Source organism: Heterocephalus glaber, unplaced genomic scaffold (genome assembly GCF_053883595.1).
Source record: "Heterocephalus glaber isolate CG9 unplaced genomic scaffold, H.glaber_assembly_v1.0 deba00000331, whole genome shotgun sequence".
NCBI classification, from domain to species: Eukaryota; Metazoa; Chordata; class Mammalia; order Rodentia; family Bathyergidae; genus Heterocephalus; species Heterocephalus glaber.
Genome location: NW_028258142.1, coordinates 46,950,211 through 46,978,030, shown reverse-complemented (window position 1 = coordinate 46,978,030; position 27,820 = coordinate 46,950,211). Strand labels below are relative to the sequence as shown.

Here is a 27,820-nt window from a genome sequence, read left to right as displayed (position 1 = left end):
GGTCTTAGTAATCAGATGTGTAGTATAACTTTTTCTGTACCTATGACTCATCCTACTTGCCAAACTCAGGATTTCTCAGTGAGATCATGAATAGAGTAGCAGGCAGAGCTAGCACTCCAGATAATTACCCACAGGAACCGGTGCTCCAATCACCATGGTGATTTCAGTACTCAGTCTGCCAACACAGTGTCCAATCTTAAGATCTTGTGAAAGTGCTGAATGTGGAGAAGATCGCAAACCTCACTGTGGTAGACCAATTGTATTAGATCCCTTTCATTCTACATGAAGTAATTACATATCTTCAGTAGAATGAACATTTATTGTTTACTTAGCTTGCATTTCTTTCTCATTCTTCCCCAAAAGCCATCATCTATGGAGTTCAGAATGTATATACAACAATTTTCCCCATACAACATTAATTTTAATCAAGAATTCATGACCCATTAAAAGAAATGAACCAATTGGAAGATTTCCCTTGGAGTTATTGTTCTTATTATATACTCTTATCATTGACAAATTCTGGCTTTACAAAAGAATGAGGTGAGGTATTAAAAACTCAGCCATGGTGTCACTGAAAGACAGTGCCTGAGCCTGACAGATTGCCTTTTAGCATGCAATATGTGCTCTAAACCAGCAACCAAGGCTTGGGACTGCCTCTTGTAGCCATGATGTCAGTCTGAAAAAAAAGGCTTTCTAGAGAGAGTAGAAATACTTCAATTCTTCTCTACAACTGCTGGCCTGTTGAGGATACTGTTAACAAGCGAGATACCAATTGTAGCACATCGTTCAGGCAACTAAGGGAATATATTTAAAAGAATGGTTATGTTTTGGCTAGGGTTATTAAATCCTGGCTACCAAGGAAGTGAACAATGGCAAAAGAGCAAAACAGGTAGGGAGGTGGATCTTCCAAGAGCACCTGAAGTATTTCATATTTTGTTTTGCAGAAAAGAAAGTATCATCAAGACAATTCTTACAGACAATAGGATCCCATTCCATGACATTCACCTTGTGAGTTAGTTAGAATTAAATAGAATATCATCAAGTAGAATAAAGTTAGCACTTTAGCTGCTAGCTGAACAAATGAAAGTATGTGATATATAGGGAAGCTTGTTTATTGAAATAAAAGCTATGGCTTTGGAATCAAAAGCAGATACTAGGAGTGTGAAGTTCCATCTGATTTCTTTGTTGTCAAGTATCTCATTCACTTTATTAAGCTTTGTCTCCACGGTTGTACATATGATAATAGGCAAAGATGCTAAGTAATCCTAAGTAATCCATTAATTGCATAATTTCAATTCTACAGAATTAAAAGAGTAAGGAATACCTCCAGGCCTCAGAAAAAGAACAGCAACTGGCCTCAACATCATCTCTGCATGAAATAGCTGGCATAGATTTAGTCCCATCTGGGAAAGAATAAGGCTGTATATAGTTTATATAAAGCAGACAGTAAGTAGTCAATAGAAGTATATTTAGATGGATGAGAAAGTTGTGTGATGGATGATGGTGTGATGTGTGTTAGCAGCTAAAAGTTGGAGGGATCAAGCACCCATAAGAACAGCAACCTAGTGCACACATTCCCCTCCAGTTCACAAGTGTAGGCCCCAGCTGGCCTGGTCTCATACTGCCTTGGAAGAATCTAGAGCTGTGAAAGAGAGGAAACCGCTGTCCTAGGAATTAGATTTTTTTTTTTTCATTCACTGTAATTAGATTTTTACTGTAATTAGAAAGAAAATATAAAAACTACTGTCACTGAGGTTTCCATCAATTTTGCAATTATTATCATTCCAGATTACTGGGAGGTCAATTCCTCCATGGATTTTGTGAGATACTTCAGTTTTTCAATTATCAATCTTTGTAATTTTTTTTGCCAAATTTAGCCAAACAGTCTTTTTTTTTTTCACCTGAAAGAGCAACTTTGTCTCATATACGAGATTTGTGTTGCTTTTGAGAAATCCAAGGAACAAGGAGTGACCTCAGTAAGATGGCAACATAAGAAACTTTGGATTCTCCTTCTCATCATGGACATATTGGCTCAACAAAAATATACAGAATAATTCTCCTTGTGAAAAATCTAGAAACCAATTAGGAGGTCCCTGCATTCAAGATAAATGCAAATCCAGTCACAGCAACACTAGTGGGAATATTTGGGGAAACCAATAAGCAGAAATACTAAGAGATTTGACTATGTGCCGTTAAAAATATAACTTGTATATATTCAAAGGTGCATCATAAAATACAGTCAGAGAACTATAAGATGCCAGCCCTGAAAAGAAAATACTTTCAGGAAGTATGGAGAGAGTATCATTGAATAGAATACTTCAAGGCTGTCATATGTTTTTATTACTACTCAGAAAAATGGAAAATAAAGTTTAGAAGTTACACCGAGTCACTTATTTTTATCAGAAAAATCATTCTGGTGAAATTATCAAAATATCAAATAGTTTTCTCTATCCCTGGAAGTGTTGAAGTATGAAAAGTAAGTTATTAGAAGACAAGTCTGGTTCTTATTTTTAAATTGACTTTTGAGTAGCACATGACAAATATTCAAAGACTTAAAGTAGACCATCCCAGGATCTCATAATCTAGTTAGTGTCTGTTTGAAGAATAGATTTCTCATCCTATATTTTTATAAAATTTTAAAAATACTTATTGTATATATTTCATTATTGACTCTGATAGGAAGTATTCTTAGAAAGGGCCTCTTACCCAAGATTCCACACCTTAATTTGCAGAACCTGCAAATGTGATTCAACATCATTGCAGTGATTGTTATTGTATGTGACAGAGCGGATCTTAATTACGAATATGACTGTTGAGCCTGACTAGCCACGTGAGCTCTTTAAAGCACAGTTTCCTTTGCTTGGTGGTGGAAGGGGAAGACAGAGAGACTCACAGCACAAGTGTTTTTCATTGCTACCTTGAGGATGGAGAAAACCAGATGAGAAGGAATGCAGCCAGAGTTAGGGAGCTGATAGAGGTCTCTGCTGATAGACAGGAAGCACGGACTTCAGTCCAACAACCACAATGAACCAAACTCAGCCAATAAGCTGCATAAACTTGAATCTCCAGATTAGAGCAGAACCAGGCTGAGACCTTGATTTTGGCCTTGTGATTCAGAACCTAATGGAGCCTGACTGGACTTACGACCTACAGAACTTTGAAATACAGGTCTTGTATTAAGCTGTCATGTTTGGGATAATTTTAGAATGGCAGCATCAAATGAATACAGTGATAAGCACAAAGAAATTCTGATGATGTGTTAAGATAGGTAATGCCACTCAGAATTAAATAAGTATATGCCAAATGATAGATGTATATTGGTGTTTTTCAAACTTTAATTGCTTTAGAAATTCCGTAGATGTTGTTAGAAATACAGATCCATTTGAGAACTAAACATTTCTAACCCCAAAACGACAAATTTTGGTTTACCTTATTTTGGTTGGGTACAGAAAATCTAGAAGCATTTCTCATATAAGATTTTAGGGGTTATATGAGAAATTGTTATGGATGATATCCAGCACCTAGCTGGTTGAATATGCAATCATGCGAGGCAACTCTGAAGACATCAATAAAATAAAATGATGGACAGCCTTCAATCCAGGTTCAGAAATATTGAATCTGAGGATATTTTAATCCCATTTTATAAATCCCTGAAAATTTTTCAGAAAAAAAGGCAAAAGTAAACATTCGTTTCTTTATCAAAAGTAACAACTGTAGGGCCAGGGATTTAGCTCAGTGGTTCTGCCGCCTGCCTCACAAGTGCAAGGTCCCAAGTTTGATCCCTAGTACAAAAAAAAAAAAAAAAAAAAAGTAACAACTGTACTTATTTCCAGACTGGTCTCATTTAAAAAAAGAAAACACTTATAAAATATCATTTTGCATCACCTTGATAACTTTGATTAATAGACTTCTAGGAAGTAAGGTTTGTATGGAGATGAAGCACATATCTGCAAAATCAAGAAGTCTGTATTTTCCTATAAGCCAGAGCTGTGTGCCATCTATGTGTTGAGTTGTGCTAAAACTAATGTTGGTTGTACCCACGTAGTAGGTACAATGTTACCCTAGGAACAATTATCGCAGTCTTCCAGGTGTGTCTCTAGATCCCTCGTGCTGTCCCCTTTTCTGACAGCTAATGTCCCAGCCTCTGTGTGCATATTACTTCTCTGTAAGTCATTTACAGAGAAGCAGACTGACTGATTGACTGTTCCTTGACTGAAATTCCTCCTCAAAGATGTTACTTCAACTCGGTACCTGTAATTTAAATCTTGTATTTCTAATTGTTGAACAGAAGGCCTTTCCTCTGTGTATTTTCCACTATTAGCACACAGGTGAAAAAGTGTATTGTCTTTTTTGGGGCATGTGTATTAAAGGAGAAAAGAAACCTTGATCAGAGAACACCTACTAAGTTTCCAGCTTTGTCCTGACTCCCAGAATGCACACTCCATTCGCTGTATTCCCACCTTCCCAAAACTCTTGTCCCTACTGTAGTGGGTGACTCAAGTCTCATGTGGCACACCTGTATATCTGTAATTCCATAACTCTGGGACGCTGAGACAGGAGGATTGCAAGTTCAATCCATGCCTGGGAAACTTAGCCACTTAGTGAGAGACCCTGTCTCAAATTTTAAAAACAAAATTAAAAAGCACTGAGATGTAGCTCAGCACAATAGCCACAGGTTCAATCCACAGTACCCACCCAGAATAAAAAATAAAACAGAAAAAAAGGAAAGCTAAACCCTAAAGAACATACCCTGCAAGGCTCTGTGAAACGCTCTCTTTGCTCTCACACACTGGGCATTGGTTGATTGTTCTCAGATACCTTCCTTACAGAGGGTGTTCCTTGACCTGGGTGTTCTCTGACCCCTACTTCAAGCTCACAACCTTTCTGATTCAGATGATCTTTCTTCTTTACCACAGAGTGTGCCTGCTCTATGTCCCAGCACCTGCCTCAAAGCATCACTTGTGAATCTGCCTCCTATCAATGAGCTTTATCTCTTGGGCTGTAGCCACACGAGCTCTTCCCCGGCCCTTCCTGCTCTGGCTTAGGAACAGGCTCCTTTTCTCATGTATTCCTAAGTTGCTTCATTGTCCTGCCTGGCTCTTCTACCTCTTCTAATGCCACCGTACATAGTGCCTTGTGTGAAGTTTTCTTGGTGGATATCATGGAATCACTCAGTTTTCCAGATTGGCTCCCAACTGCCACTATTTGCCTAACTGTGACCTCAAGTCCTATTTCCTAAGTCTTTTGATGTTATATAAACATTTTGATACTTTTTCCCTTTGAAATGTCAATTCATTATTTGATAGTCACAACATTTTCACCAGGCTTCCTTTACTATTTCTCTCTCTGTAGCTGAATTTTATCAATCTAAAATTAATGGGATTAATGAGCTTATTGGCATCTTAAAGGATAAGTCAATGACAGGCTTGGTGACAAATTGTAAAGCATTATCATTTAGATACTTGTCAAAAAGACTAGTTCTTTCTAAAAAGATGAAATTATTCTGATTTATTTAAACAAAAGGGACTATAATAGATTTCATCTCAGTAATATCAATTGCTTTGAATCTTTAATTGTGGCAATTTTGCACATCATTTTGGTGTTATTACATTTACAGTATTTAACACTGTTATGTGAGGGAGATAATACTGTCACTTTTAACATTTTAACGGGCTTGACAAAGGTAAAAGGAGGAGCTTGCTCAAGTCACATGGACAGTGACAAACAAAGCATTAGAAACTAGCTTTCTAATTCTAGACTTAACGTCTGTCTAAATCCTACTGTAATACCTCAGCAGGAAGCTCATGTTTTGGTATTGTGACAGGAACCTGAAAAAGATAGGTGGTATATTATGTAGGGGCAAGAAATAAATTAACTTAAGATTTAGAAGACTGTTGACTACCAAATTGTAAAGTGTCATCTGACGTTGTTACCCATTTTGTAGTACTTCAGAAAATCAGGAATCATAGTGAATAGACTGCTACTATCTTCCATTCACTATTACAAAGACTTTTTGCCTATCCTACTTTAATTAGCATTAATTGAAGTCTTACATTTTTGTAAATGTAGATAAACTTCTGATATCATTACGATCATAGAAGTGCAGGCTATCCCATGACATATTTGTAACCAAAGACAAAGCATATTTGACATTTAAAGCTGAATAATATCAAAGGATATTAAATTAGGGAATGTACTAAAGATGAACAAAATGGAGAAAATATATAAGAAAATAATCTACAAATACGTGAGGTAAAAGAAAATTAACATTACAGTATTTTCAGGATGCAGAAAATTAAAATCCCATTGTTGAAGAAAAATAGTAACATGATTGGTATTCTCTGTTCAAAAAGTGATTTTTACAACTGATCTGACTTGTTTTTAGAAATCCTTTGACTTAAAATAGGTATCATTTGCTGCTTTTTACTTCTCTGTGAAAATGTTTGTCTCTGAAAGTTCTTGTGAGTCGCTAAAGGTAGCACAATTAGTGCACAGGAAAACTGGCACTTGGTGCCACATGTCACATACTGCACTGTGGTACAATGAGTCTCAAGAAAGGCAGGCTTTGAAATGGTTTGAGTATGGAAATAGAACATAAAAAAGTAAACTCAATGTGGGGGAGAGGAAAAGATAATGATGGTGGCTTGGAATAAGCTCTAAAGTAAAGAATTTTCAAATGGGTGGGAGAAGAAATCTTTGGTGATGTGTATTAGGACCCAAAATCATGGAATTAGGAAAAAATATTCTCAAAGTTTTCAGAAATAAAGTGGTAATTGTTGGGTGTTAATGTAGTGGATACTGAGGAAGGAGAAAGAGCCCCCCCCCAGCATAATACCTTCTTCTGTTGTAACTAAAATCCACAGTATCATAAACATGGAAAGGATGGAGACTAGATATCCTTCTTCTCCTTCTTCTTTCATCATTATTATCATCTTCACTGTAGGCTACATGCTTCAAAGCTCCCCTTTTGTTTTGTGTGTATTGAACACTCAGAGAATGTCTGGAGATTTAAACTGATATTTGGAAACCACATTGATTCCATTTTATAAACCTCTGATTATTATAGTTAAAATCTTTTTATATTATACACTAGTTTTTCATATATTAAGTCATATTTTTTCTAAATGTTAATAGAAAGTATGGATCTTCCTCTAAATCTCCTTTGCATAAAGCAATATATACAGCAAATCAAGTGGAAAAAACAATTTTAAAAATACACAATGGAATTTTCTCAATATTTTATCATAGTAAAAGAAGAGCCAAATGTTACACCAGACAGAATTTGAGGAAAAATTAAAACACATCTAAAAATTGAAAGGATTCCCAGATAGTGAGGTAACCTTTTTATAATAGTGGTATATATGCTCATTTTCATTTATACTGTTTCTATAATTTAAGTTCTCAAATCCAAATTTAAAAATCTATCCTGATTAACTGTTAAGAAAATATAATTTAAGTTACTGTATGGATGTATTAATTTAAATATTATTATGTGATTGTTCCTAATTAGTCAAGCACTGTCCAAAATATCATTCCCATATCATGTTTCATGCTGTTACATCATTATCATATGAACCTAACCATTTATAAATTTCTAATTAGTCAAGAGCTGTCCAAAATAACTGCTCCCATTCATGTTGTTAAACTAATATCACATGAGTCTAGCAATCTATAACCTTTCTTTGGATAAAGTGTGTGATGACTTTTCTTTTGAAAACCCTTGTTTCTGGATTTAAGCCAATATGGAAACATTTACTGTACTTTGAATGACCTGACTCAAAATGTTCATTGCTAATGGTCCCTTTCCAAGATTCTTCCTCAATGATTATCCATGCAATGAAATTAAATAGGACAAAAAAGTACATTTTAGTGTATTCATGTACTCTATATTTTCTTCTGGAACTAATTATCCTCCCCAAAACATACTGCATTAGTAGGCACATGGCCCATTTGGGCCAATACTGCCAATGCAGGTTGCTGACCAAAGGGCTATTAAGCCATAAACTAAATCCATAGTCAACGAGATCAAACCAGAAAGCTAAGTTAGGTCAAAAGAGTCCATCTCTTAGAATGTGAACTAGCACTTTCCTCCTCAATCTGTAAATCAATTATCATATCAAAATCATCTATGAACCTGTTTAGAAATACTGAATCACAGGCCTTTCCCTAGAGCTACTGAATCAGAATATTCATTTTAGCAGGACTTCCAGAAAATCCATGTGCATGATAGTATTAACAGGGTTAGTAGTTATAGCTGACATAAGACTCATAAAGTATCCCTGGGCTGGAGAGGCTACAGGAGTCCATGTGCAAAGCCCAACTCAGGAAGCAAAGCCAGAGTAGGGTGATAGGTGGAAAGAGAAACGTAACTGTAGAGGGATTAGGCTCCAAGCCTGCCCCACGGTCCTGGTGTACAGTTATATTCTCGGCAGAATAATTAACTGTGACCCCTGTGAATCTCAAAATGTATCCTGGTTTGGACAATAAATTGTACAATAACCTGGTATATAATTCAATGTGGTTAAGGTTAATCCATGGCCTGGCTGTCCTGCATATCCTGTTCTTAGATCCCTTAAATTATGTCTTCTATTATCATGACAAAATCATTCCTGAGAAAAACTCTTACTGTTTTTCTGTCCTCAATCTCTGGGGTAACTGATGCCCCCCGAAATTTCCTGTTTTGTTTATGTCTAATATTTGCCATTAAAATAATTCAAATTAAATAATGAATATTTAATGATCATATACAATCATCAAAGCAGGTCCAGGTTGTCAGATGTCACAAGGGCATATTCTGGGGTCTCACTTGAATTAGTTCTTCATTGTTCCATCAGTTCCATGGATCGATTAGCATCCAGAAACAGCTAACTCCATTGTCTGGTCTTTCGTCTCTACCATATACCTTTCTAGCCCATCAGTTCATGTCTTTTTGCAAATCTCCCAGCGGCACTGAAAGCATCAGTCATGGAAAGAAACTATGCCATGCACAACTATATCTGTAGGCACAGAAGTTGTTTCTAGTTATGATACTATTTTTTCTGGAAAATATGCTTAGATATTTTGTAGTCTTGGATTGAGCATTATTTTCTGGACCATAAAAAGCCAATAAATGGGATTTTAGATTTTTATTCTATTTAAATAATTTCCCAGAAAAATGTACCTTTTTCTTACAAGCAATAGACTATACTAGCCATTTTGCAGTAGTAATTTTAGCAACAAAACAATATAAAATGAACTAAACTGGGAAAATTTCACATTTTTTCCACATAAACAACTCAATTAAACTATTACTTACAACTGCTGTTGCTAACTAGTAGTGCAAGAAGCACTATGATTGTGGGACTCCATGCCTCAGAAAATAAATGGCTTCCTCCTTTTTGTAAAGAGTGCTATCTTAAAGACAGAGCAAAGCAATAGTCTAAATAAAATTCTAATTTGGCTACATTTTTTGCATTTAGAGAAAGAAACCATGCCAATTTATGTGTGATATTCTTAACAATAATTTTAAAAGGGTTTGATTTTCAATTTCTACCTAATTTGTCTTAATGTCACCTCTCTTTTAAAGTATACATGCAAGGAGATTGCATTCAAAGCAGCACATGCACAGGCTAAATATTCATAGACTCCTGAATCCCAATCCTCTAGCTAACTTTGCTTGATTTTCCTTTTGGAAAGAGAAGGAAGATACAGCCCACTGAATTATTATGATTTTGCCAACATTTAATTGCTTTGTTCCAAGTCCTGTACTTATCTTGCCATGGACCAGTAAGTAACTGAGCTTTAAAGACTAGCAGTAGTCCACTAACTTATTGAATAGGCTGCTTTTGCAGATGCTTATTAAAAATTTATAAAAATATAAAAAGTACAGACATCAGAACATTAAAATTCCAACAATCTATTATAGTTACTTCATGGTTTTTTGTGGAATTTTATTTAGATAATTTTCCCTTTCTTACTGCCACACAATTATAGGCAGATAATAAGGTACTAGTATGATCCCTACTTTTAAATTACCTTGAGGTTACATTGAAGACAAAGAGCAGTTGTTTCCTGAGGGTCCTATACTGAGTAGCAGAAGTGGAATGGGACCCAATTCTCTTGATACCCAGGCCACTGTTTTTTATTCCATAGGGCTGGGTGGCTCTTGTCTGCAATCAAATTGGACATGCTGCATTAATTAGCAGGCTGCAAGCACTGTTGTTTTCACTTTTGGCTAGCAGACTCCAGTGAGTCTCTAATTTACACATTTCAGCCCTGCAGACACTTGCAGACCAGTATTGTGAGAGCTAGTGTATAATTTGCCTTAGTCTATTTCTGTATGTATAATGCAACTTGTGTATTTACTTTCATTCATGTTATGGAAGGATTGAGTGATTGCCAAAATCGATCAATGATACCAAAAAAGATAATTGTGATGTCAATCCTATTCCACTTTTCTTCAGTGTGTAAATTGTTAAGTCTTTTATAAGGACAGCTGATATAAATACAATGACCATTTTAGCAAATTAGTGGCAAAATAGTCATTTCAACAACTGATTCAAAATCATGGTAAAAATGAGAAACTTGTATCTTTGAAACTTTAATCATTTTTTTCTTGGGAAAGATACTATGGATCTAACTATGAATCATTTATCTTCTCTGGAAATGTGCATACCAAACTGCTAACAGTACTATCCTCCGAGAGTACAAAAAATTTAAAGTGAAATATAGAAGATTCTTCATTTTCTTTACACATTTGGGTACTTTGGGAATTTTCTTTCATGACTCTATTTTCAAAACAAAATTTTATTAACATCTTTTGTAACTTTATCAATTGTACCTTAAAGTAAAATAACATGCAAGACAGATTCTTAGCCCTTTTAGTATGCAGGCAAAGAAAATAACATAGAAGTTTGGGGGTGAGATTCCGGTGGAAATCTATGTGGATTGCTGAAGTTGTTGTGTTTTCCATTTCTCTATGCAGAAAAATGAGTCTATGATGACTCAGTAAAATCTCCTTGTATAGCTAACTTCAGCATCAAAATAGAAAAGAGCCATGTAAGATAATACCACAGAAACAGTGACGCAAACTAGAATTCAAGTTAATCCTACAGTAAAATTATTTGTATAAATTTAGCCAAGAGTATACTTTATATTTTAACAGCCCTCCTGAATTTTTCTTTTTTTATTGTAAATAAAAGATATATTTAGTCTATAAAATGTTAAAGATGGTGCAGAGAACACAATAAGTTGCCAAAGATCACTCCAGAAAATCTTATCTGATAACCCAAATATACTTTTGGAGGCAAAATACATAATGAACGTGTTTGCAAGATTATAAATCTAGTTTGCTATCATAGGTCCAAAAACAAATATTTTGCTTGTAATTGCTAATTTTTCCAAATCCAAATGTTTAAAATAAGAGAGTTATCAATAATATCATGTTAGTCCCAGCGCTACTATTTCTCTTGACAAGCTAAAAAGTAGGATGTAAACTTTAAGAGAAGATGGACCACCTAGGAAAAGACCCTCAAATGTTGAAATCGAGAAAAAAAAGGCAAAAAATAACATTCAAATTTTAAGCTTAAAGAAATATTACGAGTAGAACTTGGGAACAATTTGTGAGAAATTGTAACAATAGTGAACAACAACAACAACAACAACAACAAAAATCCCGCAGTCTTAGGACTGTGTAACTGTCCACTGTGCTTAATAGCAGGCACAGGAAAGAGCTAAGGGCAAAAAAGATTCTTACTATCTCCTTGTGGCCAGTGTTCAGAGAATACATGTCTCCTGCCTCTTATGGAGAATAGTCAGTCATCCTGAGGGACCTTATTAGCCAAAATACAACCCCCCTTGGTTATCCCTCTTCCATTTCCTACATACTTAAAGCAATTTCTAGAGAGGATACATGTGTGCAGCATTTGCCAAAAAACCTAGAGCTTCTGGGATTTTCTAAATTTCAAAACTTTTTCCAAGCCATTAGGAAAGCATGAAAAGTAGATTTTTTTCTTCTTATTATTAAAAAATATTTTACTAATTGGAGTAACTATTATTAGACGAGGGTGGAAGTTATAGGCTGTGTCAATCAAAGTTAATTTCTTATTCTCACTTTAAAATCGACCTTGAGTTTGTTCCACAAATCATTGCATTAGCCATACTATAATGGGATTATTGTTCTTAATATCTATTATGCAGAGAGCTCCTTATACTTTAGTTATTTTTATTGAAAGGCCCAAGATAGAGTGATTCCATTAGAGTTAAAAATAGTCTTTTTAAATGATTGTTTCTGTTGCATGAAGTTATGCATGTGATATAAAAGTACAGCATAGTATCATCCAGCAATGTAGAATTATATATAGACATGGTATGCAGGAGGAAAAATGGAAAGCTTTTTCGACAAGTCATAGGTTTTGAATATCCTTTAGTATATTTTGGCTCAGATTTGCTTCTACTGACTCCTTTTAAGACCTAATCTCACACATGCACACACACACACACACACACACACACACACACTCACACACAAAGACCAAATCACAAGTGTTGCCCTTTCCTTCTCTGGCTATAATTTTACTACCCTTTTCTCCAGTCCATTCAGTGAAAACTACCAATGAGAGAGAGAAACAAGTTCTCTACCTTGTAGTGCTAGCTCATGTTCATAAATAAAAATTCTAAGCTATCTCTCCTACGAAGGCACTTTTTCTTTACAAGAAAAATCAGCCCAGGAAACATGATGGTATTTTCTAAAGTCTAGGGGAATATGTCTATCATCTCCCATCTCAATTGTTATGAAACTCAATGGATTCATATGAAGATCAAATGTTGGAAAAGTTGTCTTTTGCTTTTCAACCATCTTCCAAACTTTCAGGTAAGGTTAATAACAGATAGCATGTATGCTCACAGACTAGGTGATATATCCATCAAATAATACCAATCAAAGAAATACTAATCAAAAAAAGAAGAAAGGAAACGAATCCTTAAGCATTGTCTGGTACTAAAATTTGCAGATGAATGATGGTAAATGCCTAATGTCATTTATTAAGTATCTACAGCAGTGTAGGCATTTTTGTCATAGTTATCTCTTTCATTTCTCCAAACAATTCCATGAAATAGTTATTGTCTCTGTATTATGAATAAGAAAAATTTCACGTGCTGAAGGCTTCCCAGATGATGATACCACCTGTCTGTTTCCACACTGTCCCTTCTGTCAGCACTGTATGTTGTACTAACCTTCGTCAGAGCACTTTTCATACTTTTGAAATGGGAGAAATAACATCATAGTTAAGAGGATAGGCTTTGCAATCATTAGAACATAGGCTCAGAACTCAGCCCTGTCACTTACAAGCTGTGTGGTTTGGCCGTAATTTCTCTGTGCCTTACTCTCCTTTTGGGAAAGCAGGGTACCCGTAGTTTTTATATTAAATGTGTATTTATATTGATTGTTAAGATTAAATGTGTAAATGCTTGCAGAGCATCTAGTCATTTTCTTATCCAGGAAAATGGTATTATTTTTGAGGGGACAGAGAGCCTCTGACTTTCTTTGTATTCTTCTAGTGTGCCTATGCAGCAGCAAATGCAAGGGAGGGATATATTAAATGCTCACTGAATGATTGATGAATGACTCAATAGGTGGATAGATGATGGTTGGGTGTACAATTGATGGATGGATGGATGTATAGGTGAATAATCTTCTGAATTTCAGAACAGAACTATTCCTGTTAAAGGTATTTGTCCTTATCATTTAGATAAGTTTCTATGAGATACAAGACTGACTGATGACCTGCTAATTTATAACACGGCATATAGGTACAGATATACACAAGGCAAGAATTTTTAAAAAACACGATTTCATCCATATCAATATCTCTCCGTGTAGTATCTGAAATTGACTAGAGTGCCTCACTTAAGAAATGACAATGTGAGTCACAGAGTGTGCTGGGATGATTCTTTGTTTATGAGTTATATTCCTTGCCCTATCTAAACACATTTCCACATTAACAAAAACTGAGGCATAATGTAATTATATGTGTCTTCCAGTATTATGATAACTTAAAGAGATAATATGTATAAAAGGTGTATTGTGTAAGGTGAAAATGTACATTTTCTTTGAGGAAGGAGTGACTATCCCCTCAGCATCCCTTCTTTAGGATGACTTCTTTAAAACAGAGCCCTCACAGAGGTTTGAATCTTTTGATTTTCCTATCCAGGAATGGATACTTCCGATCTGTGAATGTGTACCTCCACAGTTAGCTCACAGGGCATTCTAAGTAGACAAATGGGAGAAAATCATTGGTGTGCCCATTAATCTATTGAGTCAGAGTGGTAATTGGTTTCTTTTACTTTACTGTGCAAATGTATGTGAAATTCTGTTCACACTTTGTCGTCACTCTTGCATGAACTTATGTACACACTCTTTGATAAACTGTGTTTTCTGAATTTCTTTTATATGGATTATTTGTTGGCCAGATTGTATAGCTTAATTTCCCTATTAGTTAAAAACTTTAAACCAACAACAACTGTTAACTGTTGAGGTTGTTTTTGCAGTTAGCGTAATTACTAGCATTATCATCATTGCAGAACTACAATGACAGAAAATTACACTAATTATCAAGAAAAAATAAAATAAAATGCTTTTGTCCCTAATTGGATAACTCTTCAAAAGTGACCCACTATTCAACTGAATACATACATTTTTCCCTTTGTGTTGAATTTATGTTTGTCATATATTAACATCAAGAGCAAAGTACTAAACTTCTCTAGTTAAAAATTATTAAATTTTAGGAGTATCACCATGTAGCAAAGATAAGTTTTTGTCCTAATAATAAGTTATATAGCTCAAAACAAAAATACATGTCAAGTTTTCACCTAATTGCTGTATGATACACAAATATTAAAAAGGGAACAAAACATAGAGAGTAACCTAACAAATATTAAACGTGCTTTAAAATTTTGTGCAATATGTAGTGTGACCTAAACCAAATTATAAGTTATCTATTATAATCAAATGCAGTATTTGTTGTTTTAAGTCCTAAAGATCAAACTTTGGATCTCTAAAATAAAACTCATTGCTACCTCTCATTACCACAGCTCTAACAAACCTCTCTTCCTTTGAATTTCACTCTGTCTAGTAATTGTGTCTATGCATTTGAGGCTTGACTGCTCTTTCTTTAATGGTATCCAATCCTCATCCTTCTGTACCCTCGGTGCTTACTTTATTTCACTGCCTACCACAGGATGTTGTGAGTTTCTGTCTATTGACCATGACCATGATACTGAGTGGTTTTATGAAAACTTTAACTTCAACTACTTGCCTTGTAATTATTATCACCTATATTGTCACCCATTCATTAAGGCCAAGCAATTTTGGTTGAATAAATTAATTTATAAAATTCCAAAAATTATGTACCTGTGAATGGTTTTTCACCTATTCCTCTCCTTTAGTTCTAGTGATTCCATGGTAATTTAGGCTTTCAGTCCTAATCATCTCTGGGAACTCTTGTTCATTATATATATACATATATATACATATATATGTATATATATATGTATATATATGTGTATATATATGTATATATATATATGTGTATATATATATACACACACACACACCTTATCCCACATGTATAACATCTATCTTTACAGAGCACTACTCTATTTCTCACTCCTAGTTCAAAGATGCCCATGGGCCCCCATCTGCTATCAAAAATATTTATAATCCAAATATGAATCTCAGACTGATGCTGGTTTTTGTACAATCTAATTTCAACAACTTCTCCAGCTATCTTCCCCATACCATGCCACACATCTGCTTACATGCAGCTCCAAGAAAACAAATAAATAATCTACCATGTTGTCTTGAAATATATAGTCAATGTTAAAGCATATAAAATGTTTTTACATCAGCATAAATTCAAGAAAGAGAAGTTGTTACAATTTAGTATTTCTCTAAAATGCCCTTTCTAACCTACTAATGTGACAGTGTTATGGAATTGAATCAAATATGGTCAAATTAAACTTTAATTTTATTTTTAAAGGCACATACGAAATGTTTTCATATCACAGCATAATCTTTTGTGCTAAGCATTTCTATCTTCAATATCCTCATAACAGACACATCAACCATCAACTCTGAGGGGCAGTATTAGGTGGTATCCTCAGTTTATCTGATAACTGACTATTGTACAAATCATGAGTTAATGCTTCCTGTGTATTTACTTGTTCCCCAAAGAGTGTTCATGCTGTGAATGTCTTAGGTCATTGATCTGGTTTCCCATGCAAAAGTTCAAACCATTCATAGATCACCTATGAACCCAAAAGTTTATGGAAGACCTTAACGTTCTGAAAATTTGTATTCTTAAAATGACTCAGAGTTTCCAAATGACTCTCCGAAACTTTGGGACCAATTCCAGAGTGGAGTAACTTCCTCTTTCAAAGATACCTGAATCATTGCCTTTTAAAAGATAATTAGGCTTTGGAGGATGACCTGATCCTTAGCAAGCAATACCTCAACCCAGTAGGAAGGGCCAACCTGTCACAGAGAGATACCAAATGCCCACAAGTCTTCAGCTGACTGCACTGGGCTCCAGGACAATCACCAGTACATGTTCAAAGATATAGCACAGAAGAAATGGAATGGAAAATTCCAAGTAACATGAAACTTTGTTGTTATATTTTTGTTTGTTTGTTTAACTGGATAGGAATACCTCTTGAGCAATTTCAGTTAAGGTAGCGAATGAGCCAAGAGTATGACTTGATTGTTAAAAACTGTGACTTAGTTATCTCTTTATGTACTTTATTATTATCCAGTGAACAGTCTCTATTTTTTCTTAGCCATTTCCTAGTCTTGTTTAATCAAATCTAAGCCTAGCATTATATGGCAACCTTTAAGTTTCACTTCTTTTTTCAGAATGATGTCATTGGTGTCTCCCACTTTTTGCTCAAAAAGAAAGATAAAGCTATTATAGTTTATTTACAGAAGAGGGGAAAAACAGCAGATTTGACCCTTTTTCTTTATAATTTTTAAAGGCCCTACAATAAGCTAGTGCTAAGAGTCGTTGAAAAAATGTTATTGGAGTAATTTGCACTCATTTACTGAGAGGGGCTCCCTGACTTCCGGCTTTGTCTCCATTTTCTTACATGTGAGGGTCTGCACAGTGACAACCTGAATGCCACTATGCCAAGTATGACCCTCCTGGTTTCATGTGTACTTCCTAACATGGGAAGAGAACAATGTAATGTAGCATTTTAATATAACCATACCAGTCTGGGACCTACAGCTTATCACAGCTTTAAGTTTCTGAGAAATGAAGTTCACATGTGATCATGCTCTTATTTTTGTGTGTGACAACACCCAAGTCTCTTCCATCCTAAGAAATTAAACACACTTCAAATAGCAATTAATATTTTTATGATAATAGCTATAATTAACAAAGGCAGTGACGTCAGTTGTAATGTGTAAAATATTAGTAAATGAGGATTGCACACAGGAAAAATACATCTAGTTGATATTATAAATATGTAGTCAATAAACAATTGAAAAATACAATGAATGCAGTATGAAACAATTTCATCATAAATATTTAAAATAAAAATATATATGGTGGGTGATATACACTGAAAAAATCACAATCACAGGTTGCATATTAGTAATATAGTATATAAAATCCATTTATTCTGGAAAAAGTATTTTTGTTTCTGTATGTGAATTCAAGTATTCTTTGAAGTAATTAAGTTTTTGAAAGAGTAAATATTGAGATCAAACACTTCAAATTCATACAGAAGTTTCCAGCTTTTAAGCTAAAAATTTTAATCCATGTTAATTGTGGAACTGTGTAAATATAAAGCAAGGAGGAAAAACCTGAACAAACCCACAAAGATTTGAGGCAAGCAACAGAAACCCTGAAAGATTTACACATTGTACATACTTTATGCTGATAAGTTGAAGTATCAACACCAAATATGACAGTTAAATTATTTACTCTTCTCCAGAGATTACCTTTTCATCATGTTATAATTACTTCAACACAACTACACCACTTGTATGCTTCTAAGATTTTTTAAAAGACATATACATAATTGAAAAAGAGCATTTGCAATCCTAAAATGAAATTTCACCACTTTTGGTATTGAAGAAACATAACTTACTTAGAATACGGATTTTTTACAATTTTTTTCTCCATGGAATTTTAAATTTAAATGCACAAAACTTGGGATAAATAAATTAAGTACCAAAAGCATACAATACATTTTTTGTTCATCTAATTTTTCCATGCTCCCAGGATTTTACACGAACATTTTAAAACTATCTAAAATTTTTCCTCAAGTTACTGACCTGGTTTACCATTTAAATGTTCTCTAAACTAGGAAAGCACTGGCATTCTGTCAGAGTCCCCATCATTCTCCTGCTGCATGGGACAGTCTTGAACAAGACTTACACACACCTCATTCATCAGTATTCTACTCTGGTGGAGCTCACACTTACGGTGAATTCTGCTCTTCAACTTAAATACCAGTGTCTGTGGCAGGCCAGTTCTCTCATTGCCGATCCAGCATCCCTCAGGCGAGGTCCAACCTTTCCCTCGAAGTGCACCCAGGGATTAGTCTGACTTCCCCTAAATTCTCTCCTCTGCACAGTCAGAGCTAATCTTTCCTGTATGAAGCAGGAGATGGTGTTGCTATGACAACAGAGCACATTCTAGCAGTGGGACTACTGAGATGAGCCTTCAAAGACTCGGAAACATGCACTCAGTCTTCCTCCAGGGCTATGGGCTCCTTCCTTTCGGATTTAATCCCCCAACAAGTTCACTGCCAGACCGGGTTGTTGATTATCTATGCATTTTGCTACAGGGACATTACTGGTTAAGAATGTGGCTGGAAGATCACAGAATTATTTAATAAAAGTGCCATGCTCAGTTATATTAAATTTCCAGTTGTAATTGCTCTATAAAGCTGTTTTGAAGCACTATCCCCACTTCAATTTAAAGGATTCTGCTTACTTTTAGTTTTTCTAAAATGTTAATAAGATGTTAAGAATGGCATCACCAAGGGAAGGTTTGTAATTGTGTGTGTGTGTGTGTGTATCATCAACATTGCATCAACTTGAAGGTTAGATAGAGACACACACACACACACACACACACACACACACACACATCCATTTTCTCTCTCCAGCATCAATGTGTGAAGCCTTGAGGTTTCAGGGCGGGGGAGGGGATATGCTAACAAAAGCAAATCCCTGCAGCCACACTTTGCATACATATATTAGCCAGAGAATAATCACGTTAAGTACTAATCATTTGGAAAAATGATCATAAGAGGAATTTAAGTGCCTATGCAACAGCAGAAGAGATCTAGCATTAGCCTGTATTATATGAAGACAGATTTTAATATATTATTTTCAAACAGAGCACCTCTATTTTTTGGAAAATAAACAAATACATTATTATATATTTTAATAGCTGATAGTGCATGATAATTGTTTTACCATTGTACTCTTTTGAACACTCATTGTCTTCACAAATATTCCTGCAATTCAAACATGCCCCTCCCTCTCATGGGGAAGAAAGAAGGGCAGGAAACCTCCCCTCTGAGCTTCAGAAACTGAGTTCACCAAATCACTTTGAGTTGGTTTTCACCCAGTCACCTTGTCCTTTTTACTTTTTGATTTGAATTTCCCATTATGTTTCTCATTTCCTATTCATTTATTTCTCTTACTAGTACATACCACCCTTCCCCCACTGGCTGTAATTATTCTCCTTTGTGGCAGAAAGCAATGTATTCTCCGTCATCTACCTCTACACTTTCAGTGCAGAAAGAGAACTGGACCATATGAGTGTTGTTGTCTCTCAAGTGTGAGAGGACCTATAGGTTAAATGGTGGATTCAATGTTTTATTGGCCTTCTGACAAAATTGTGCTGTCTTCAGTTACTTCTTCCTTATCATGCTAATGTGTTTGAAAAGCTTTAAGATAGTAAATAGATTTCAATATTGCATACAATGTATGTACTTGCATTTAGTAGGTCATCATATAAAATGAAGAAGAACATTTTAAAAGTCATTTTCATTTGTGCTTCTGATTTCTGTCATAGTAAAAAAAAAAGTAGTTAAATTTTTGTTTAATGTATGTATTGGGATAAATCTCTAGGGTACGTATGTATCCACTTCACAAAATGTAGCAGATCATTTTTCCTTTGGGATCCTCTTTCCAGAGCTTCTTTGAAGATGCATTTTCATAATTTAAAAAGTTATAACACCTGTTTTCATTATGTTCATTATTATCTAATTAGTAAAGAGCTTTAAAAAAATTTCACTCTCATCTTCAGAGAAACTGGATAAGTGCCAAAACATGTAAACAACATATGGCTTACTTTCAAAATCGACCAACTAGAATTACTTATTTCTAAAGAATTTTTTGCTAAAAGATAAGTTGAAATAATTTCCTGCTCTAATAGGTAATTGTTTACCATCTGCTATTCTTTTAACACTGATTACCTAGAGATAAATCATATTGTGTATTTTCCAGCTCCCCACTCCCTCCCACAAAGACAATATTATTTATGAAGAAAATTTAAGAAGGTCATGCTGAATGTGCCATAATTGTATTTCAATTATGAAAGTGATTTACACCCAACTAATAATATATGAGTAACAGAAACCCTTACCCTAAGAAATTTGAGAGTTTTATAACTTTCTCCCATGTATTATTTATAAGAGCTCCTATTTTCAATAAAATAATCAGTACGTGTAATAGATTATAATACTATGTTTGTCTTAGAAGGAGGTGGGGCAGGGAGCATAGGAGAAACAGTATTTTATCAAGATAAATTCTAAGGATTCTACAGTTTGGAAATTGAAGGTCCCCATAGGCCCATGTGTTAAGTAAGGGCTTGGTCCTGAGGTGTCAGAACTGTGAGGAAGTGGGGCCTTAGAGAAGATCCTTAGGAGGAGAGAGGTGTGGTGTGGTTTCAAAGGATTGGGTACCCCACCTATTCTCCTTTCTCTCTGCCCTCCTTGGAAAGGTGATGATTTCGCTCCTGTACATGTTCCCGCCATGATGTGCCACCATCCACAACCCTCTCCAGAAGTGAGCAGATGAAGGTGCCATGCCTTTGAACATCCAAAAATGAAAGCTCAATAAATCTTTTCCAAATTAGTTGCCTCAGGCATTTCAATGTAGTAACACAGCTGAGTAATATAAGAATGATTCCCAAGCTAGTTCTGAGGAAAAAGTAATCAAATACTACAGCCAGTGGCAAGAAGAGCAAAATGTGAGCCAAAACCACTTTTTTTTTTCTAAAAAGCTCCATCTCACAGAAAATCTGGAACACAGTCATTAGACTTTAGCTGGACACTGATCACAGACTCTAGTGACAAACTGCATTTATCATCCCTGTGTGCTGTTTCCTCATCATCGAAATGAGGGACATAGGATCTCAACGGATTCTTATAAGATTTCAAGGACTAAATAAATATAAAATATTTGCTGAACAATAGCTACTGACTACAATAAATAAGATCATCTTTGAATATGAACACCTACTCTCTTTTGGTTTTGCATGGGTCATCACTCAGAAAATTTAATTTGCACTTTCTTTAGCAGACATCATGACAGGGGTTGAAATTCAAAGACTTAGATCAGTGGCCTATAAAACAGCCACAATAAAGACCAGGAGACAGGGTAGCTAACTCTTCCCCAGAAATCTGGGAAGGCTGCATAGTGGGAGTGGTCAATTCCTAACTAAGAAATTTAAAACATATATGCAGATATTTACTCTGTGTATATTAAATAGTATTTTCTCTACCATCCCTATGATTTCAATAGCTAATAAAACAAAGTGAATAACTGATATCTAAGAATGATAAATGTTTGTCTGATCACTGTTGGTTACAATGTTAAAGAATATTCCTTTCAATCAAAAAGCATGTTGTTCTAGCAAGTGAGATCAAATAATACATGATTGATCCATAGAAGCAAATTCCCTTTATTTTGTCATGCTTATTTTCTTAAAAAAATAACTTAGGAGATATAACTCTATTTTAAATTGTACAACAAAATAAATTGTAGATGGGTTAAAGATTTAAATTAAAAATATTCTAAAATAAGAGATTTTAAAAGATATAGCCAGAGGAAAATAAACTTCAGAATGTCTGTCCATTAAATGGCATACTGTTTGGTCCAGAAAGCTACAGGTCTATTCCCACACTTTGAAACTATTCATTAGCCAATCATTTATTTAACAGTAATCATGTGTCAGGTATTGAGAATACAAAGAAAAGACAGTCTACCTTCTAAAAGTTACTAGTCTAGCATTACACAGACAAGTACACAAGCCTTTGCCATTCAGAGTGCTAAATATTTTGATAAAATTATTCACAAGGTTTTATGAAAACACACAGGAGATATCTTTGTCTTCATACAGGAAGGTATACCTATGAAATCAGCTAATGAACATGTCAATGGAGTCGTATTGCACTAGCTCAGAGCAGGCCAGTGTTCCTACTGAAAATAACCAGGAAATCAAACTTTTAAAACTTTGGGCTTGAAATCTGTTTGAAGGCTTCAAATGGCTAAGAGGCAACTAGGCTCTGAGAGGCCCAGATCTGGGAAAGAAGGAAATCAGTGAAATATGAACAAAAATTTTGTTACGTAGCTTTTTCTCTCGGTGGAAATGTCAATTTTCCTGTGAAGAGAGGGAAAGTGAGAATTTGAGTAAACTTTGCGAGTAGGTAGAAAAAAGAGTAAAATTTTTGGAAACCCCATAACATGAGAGGAAAAAGAAATTAATTTCAGGCTGAAAATGGTAGCCAGGATGCAAGCGGTCAAGATTCCAGAAAGACAGTAATAGCAGAAAACTGAGACCACCATGCCTTGATTTTGCTTTTGAGGGTTTTGCATAGCCCTGTATTTCAGAGAACAAAAGGCAAAAGAGATAAGTAGAAATGTGCTGAAAAAAATCACTTTTTACAGTGCACTCAATTCTGAATTAAACTGACAAACCAAGGACCTTCTTTTGTAGGTAGTCCAGGCTTTCATTTGGAACCTCCAATAGGCTGGACCTTATGAGGAGATGAAAAACAGATGAAGACAGAAGCCGATTGTAAGAAGTAATGTCCAGCAGCAAGTCAGTTCGGTACTTGATTTGATTTAGACGATTGCCTATAAGGGAAACTCTTTGAGCTACGTATCTTCCCAAGACCTTCTGCTATTTTCCATACCCAATTCCACAATTTAATTTTTTAAAAATTGCAAAGCGTACCAACAAATAGGATCATGATTGAAAAACAGATTATAGAGACAGACAATGGAAAGATAACCCACACACATAGCTCAGGTGTTAGAGTTGTTAGAAACAGACTTTAAAATAACTATGATTATCATGTTCAAGTGAATAGATGGAAAGAGAGGTGATTTCACCAGAATTAGAATCCATGACAGAGAATCAAGTAAATAGTCAAGAATTTAAAATTTTTGATTATTACAATTAGGGATTTAGTAGATAGATTTTACAGTTGATAACAGAAGAACTGGTAGATAGGATTAAAATGTTAAAATATAGATTGATAGATGAAAGATTAAGTTAAATGCATGAAAAAAATTTAGAAACATATAGTAGACAGGAAAATGATATTGGTGATTGCTAATAAGTGTTTTCCAGCTATTCTCAAAAAAGTGGGATACAATATTATGAATTTCACTGATAAAAAGGATATTTAACACACAATTTACAAATAATAGAATATATAATACTCTGTTGTGAATTCTATACACCCAAGTGATTCTGAATACACTGGATTTTTGCTGAACTATTTGTTTACAACATATGGCTGCAACTGACAATCAAGTGGACTTCAACATGGATGTGGGTTTGTGTTTTAATTATATTTATGAGTAGGATGAAAGTTTAATTTTAAATAGTGAACATTTACCTGATTTTTGGTGACATAAGACAATTCTTTTTTTTTTTTTTTTTTTTTTTTTTTTGGTACCAGGGATCAAACTCAGGACCTTGTGCTTGCAAGGCAGGCACAGGCACCACTGAGCCAAATCCCCAGCCCTTATAAGACAATTCTTTGATGAATCAGATAACTGCTTTCAAATGCTGGGTACTTTGTGTATTTTGTAGCCTAACACAACTTCTAAAGAATGCTCCATACACGTTCGAGGAGAGTAGCTTGAGCATCACTCTGCGCATGTCTGTTAGGTCCAATTGGTCTCTAGTGTTGCTCAAGTCTTCTAACTCTCATCATCTCCTGTTCGGCTGTCCTATACATTGTAGGAATGTGGATAGTGACTTATCACATTGTTATTCTCTGGGTATTTTTCCCTTCATTTCTGTCAATATTTGCTTCAAATATTTGAGATTGCTGATATTGAGTGCATACCTATTTATAATTGCTTTATCTTCTTGGTAAACTGACCCTTTTATTGTTATATAATGTCTTGTGTTTGTCTTAAAGCCCATTTTTTCTGATGTTCCTATAGTTACCCCTGGTCTCTTTCATTTAGCACTGTATGAAACATCTGTTTCCATCTTTTGACATTCAGCCTGGTTGTGTCCTTACATCTAACATGAGTATCTTGTAGACAGCATATAGTTTGAGCCTGTATTGTAATTTACTCAGCCAGCTATAACTTTTTAAAAATTTTTAAAAATTACTATGTTTGTAGTACATTCTGATTACATTCATCATGTCTGCACCTCTTGGGCCCCTTCATATATATATATAATATATATTATATATTATATATTATATATATTGTATATGTTATATATATTATGTTATATATTGTATATTATATATTATATATTATGTGTGTATACATATATATGTTTGTAGAACATGATAACCATATTTCTTGTAGAAACTTAATGCATGTGGATAGAATTTCACTAATTTTATTAGTCTCTTTTCCTTCCCATACCCTTATCTTTCAGTTCCATTCCCATAAGCCAAAGATCTATCTCACTATTTCCTACTGTCTGTTCCCTATATTAGATTTTATTTATATATTAGGGCTCTCATATAAGAGTGACTATGTGATATTTAGCCTTGTGTGTCTGATTTACTTAACATAATGTTCTCAAAGTGCATCCATTTTTGTACAGTTTATCTTTATGGCAGAGTTGTACTCCTTTATGTATAAATACCATATTTTCTTTATCCATTCATCTGTTCATGAACATGTAGGTTATTTTCAAGATTTAGCTATTATGAATTGGGCTGCTATAAGCATAGATATGCATGTATCAGTGTAATATGATGTTTTTAACTTTTGCGGGGGAGATACCCGGAAGGGGAATAGCTGGCTCAAATGCAATTTCTATTTTTAGCTTTGTGAGGAATCTCCATACTTATTTCCATAGTGGTGGTACCAGTTTACACTTAGACCAACAACGAAGAATGATTCTTTTTTCCCCACATCCTCTCAAGCATTTGTTGTTATTTGATTTCTTGATGGTAGCTATTCTTCTGGAAAAGATGGGATCTCAGTATTGCTTTCATTTGCATTTCTTGAATGGCCAGTGATGTTGTACAGTTTTTCATGTATTTATTGGCCATTTGTACTTCATCTGAGAAATATGTTTTCATTTCAGATTCCCATTTTTAATTGGGTTTCTAAATCTAGGGGTCTATTTTTTAAGATTTTTATATATTTTAGGTATTAGTCCTGCGGTAGCTGGCAATCTTTTCTCCATTTTGTGGGTTGTCTCTTCACTCTGTTGGTGGTGTGCAGAAGCTTTTTTACTTGATGTACTTCCATTCATTGATTCTTGGTATTATTTCTTCTGCAAAGGGGGTTCTGTTCAGAAAGTCTTTGCCTATGCCTATGTCTTCAAGAGTTTTACCTAGATTGTCTTCCAGCAGATTGTTTCTGTTTTAATATTTATATTTTTGATTCATTCTGATTTCAGTTTAGTGTATGGTAAGAGATATGGCTCTAGATTCAATCTTTGGCATGTACATAGGCGGTTTTCCCAGCACCATTTGTTAAAGAGGCTATCTTTCCTCTGGTCAAAGTACTTGACCCCTTTGTCAAAGATAAGTTAGCTGAGTGTATCTGGATTTGTTTCTACATCCTCTATCAAGTTCTATTGGTCCACAAGTCTATTTTTGTCAATACCATGCTGTTTTATATCACTGTAATTTTCTTTGTTCAATTTTATCTTTTAATTGGGCAGTTTAATTATTAGTATTTAAAGTAACTTGATATTGGGAAAGGTGTACTACTGCCAACTTGTTAACTATTTTTTTTATGTCTTATATCTCTTTTGTTCCTCCTTTGGTTTCTTTCTGCCTTTCATTTCATTTCATTGATATTTTTTATAATAGCATACTTTGATTCCATCTACATTTTCTTAATATTGTAGATACTTTCTTTACAGTTACTGTTGTAATTCTTAAAGTTATACCATTCTATTTTCAACTGTTAACAACTTCAATCACACTCCAAATTCTACTCCTTACACTCCCAAATTATCTTACTTAGATCCTAAAGTACATCTTTTTATACTGTACATTCATGACTATAGATTTGTATTTTTCTGTTTTTGTCATTTTAATTCATACAAGAGTTAAAAGTAAATTGGTAACCAAAATTACAATATGTACATTTATCTATGTATTTACTTTCACAGAAGAACTTTATATTTTCATATGGCTTCATGTTGCTGTCTGATATCTCCGAATTTCAACTTGAAAGACTCCCTTTAGCCTTTCTTATAAAGCAGAGCTAGTGAAACAAACTCTCTCAGCTCTTACTTCTCAAATAAAATCTTAATTCCTCCTTTGACTTGAACAAAAGTTTTGCTGAGTATTCTTTTTTTTTCATTAAGTTTATTGGTACATTTTAGGTATACAATACAGTTACATTCATCATTGAGAATTTGTACCTTTACATGATGTATCTGGGTCTTTTTTTCCCCCATTCCCCTGGCCTCCTTTCAACCCCTCCACCCCTCCCTATTTACAAAGACTTTGTTTCCATTTTTTCCTTTTCTCATATTTTTTTCTTTTCCCTTCTTTCCTTTCCCCTACCCCTCTGACTTCTCCTACTCCTTTAGACCTTTTCTTCCTATTTCACCTTATCAATTATATGTTTTGATCCTTATTTACACTTTTAGTTTTTCACAGCAGAGAAACTATTTGGTATTTACACGTGTGTCCTATTTATTTCACATAAGAGTATTGCCTCAATGTGCATCCATTTAGCTATAAATGTCTCTAGTTTCTCATTCTTTATGACTGAGTAGTAGTCCATTTTATTAAAAAACACATAATAGCTTTTTATCTTTCAATATTTTGAATATATCATCTCACTACCTTTGGCCTGCAAGGTCTCTGCAGAGAAATCTTTTGATAATATTGTAAAAGTTATCATGTGTATTATAAGTCTTGTTTCTCTAGCTGCTTTCAAGATTTTGTCTTTGAATTTCAATAGTTTGAATATAAAGTCTCTTGGTGTGGGTACCTTTGGATTTGTGAAAGTAGACTTGACTGAATTTCTTGATCATGTATGTCTGTTTCTTTCCTCAGATTGGAAAATTTCATCTTGGCCATTATTTCTTCAAATAAATTCTCCGCCACTGTTTTTTTTTTTTTTAATCTTGTTTGCTTCTAAAATTCCAGTAAATTGTACATTGGCCTGTTTGATGGTGTTTCATAAGTTTCTTAGGATCTCTTAGCATGTTTTGTCTCTTAGCATCTTTTTTTTATCCTTTGACTCAGTAATTTCAGCTGACCCATCTTTTTAAAAAAATATTTTTAGTACACATTTGCAGTACATAATGATTACATTCATTGAGGGTAATTGGTGCATGTATATAATGCATCTCAATTC

General features: G+C 34.5%; 1 protein-coding gene across 12 annotated transcripts in view; it reads right to left on the bottom strand.

The window, feature by feature from the left end:
- Window positions 1-27,820, bottom strand: part of Nol4 (nucleolar protein 4) — a 329,323-nt gene that overhangs the window by 143,754 nt on the left and 157,749 nt on the right. The window contains exon 1 of one of the 12 annotated variants that reach the window (XM_004855197.3): window positions 18,464-20,327. The exons of 10 other annotated variants lie outside the window; for them this stretch is intronic. The gene's annotated coding sequence lies outside the window, so the exon portion shown is untranslated. Of the gene's footprint in view, window positions 1-18,463; window positions 20,328-27,820 lie in introns of those variants that run through there. One more of the 12 variants, XM_087193615.1, reaches the window with a different exon arrangement.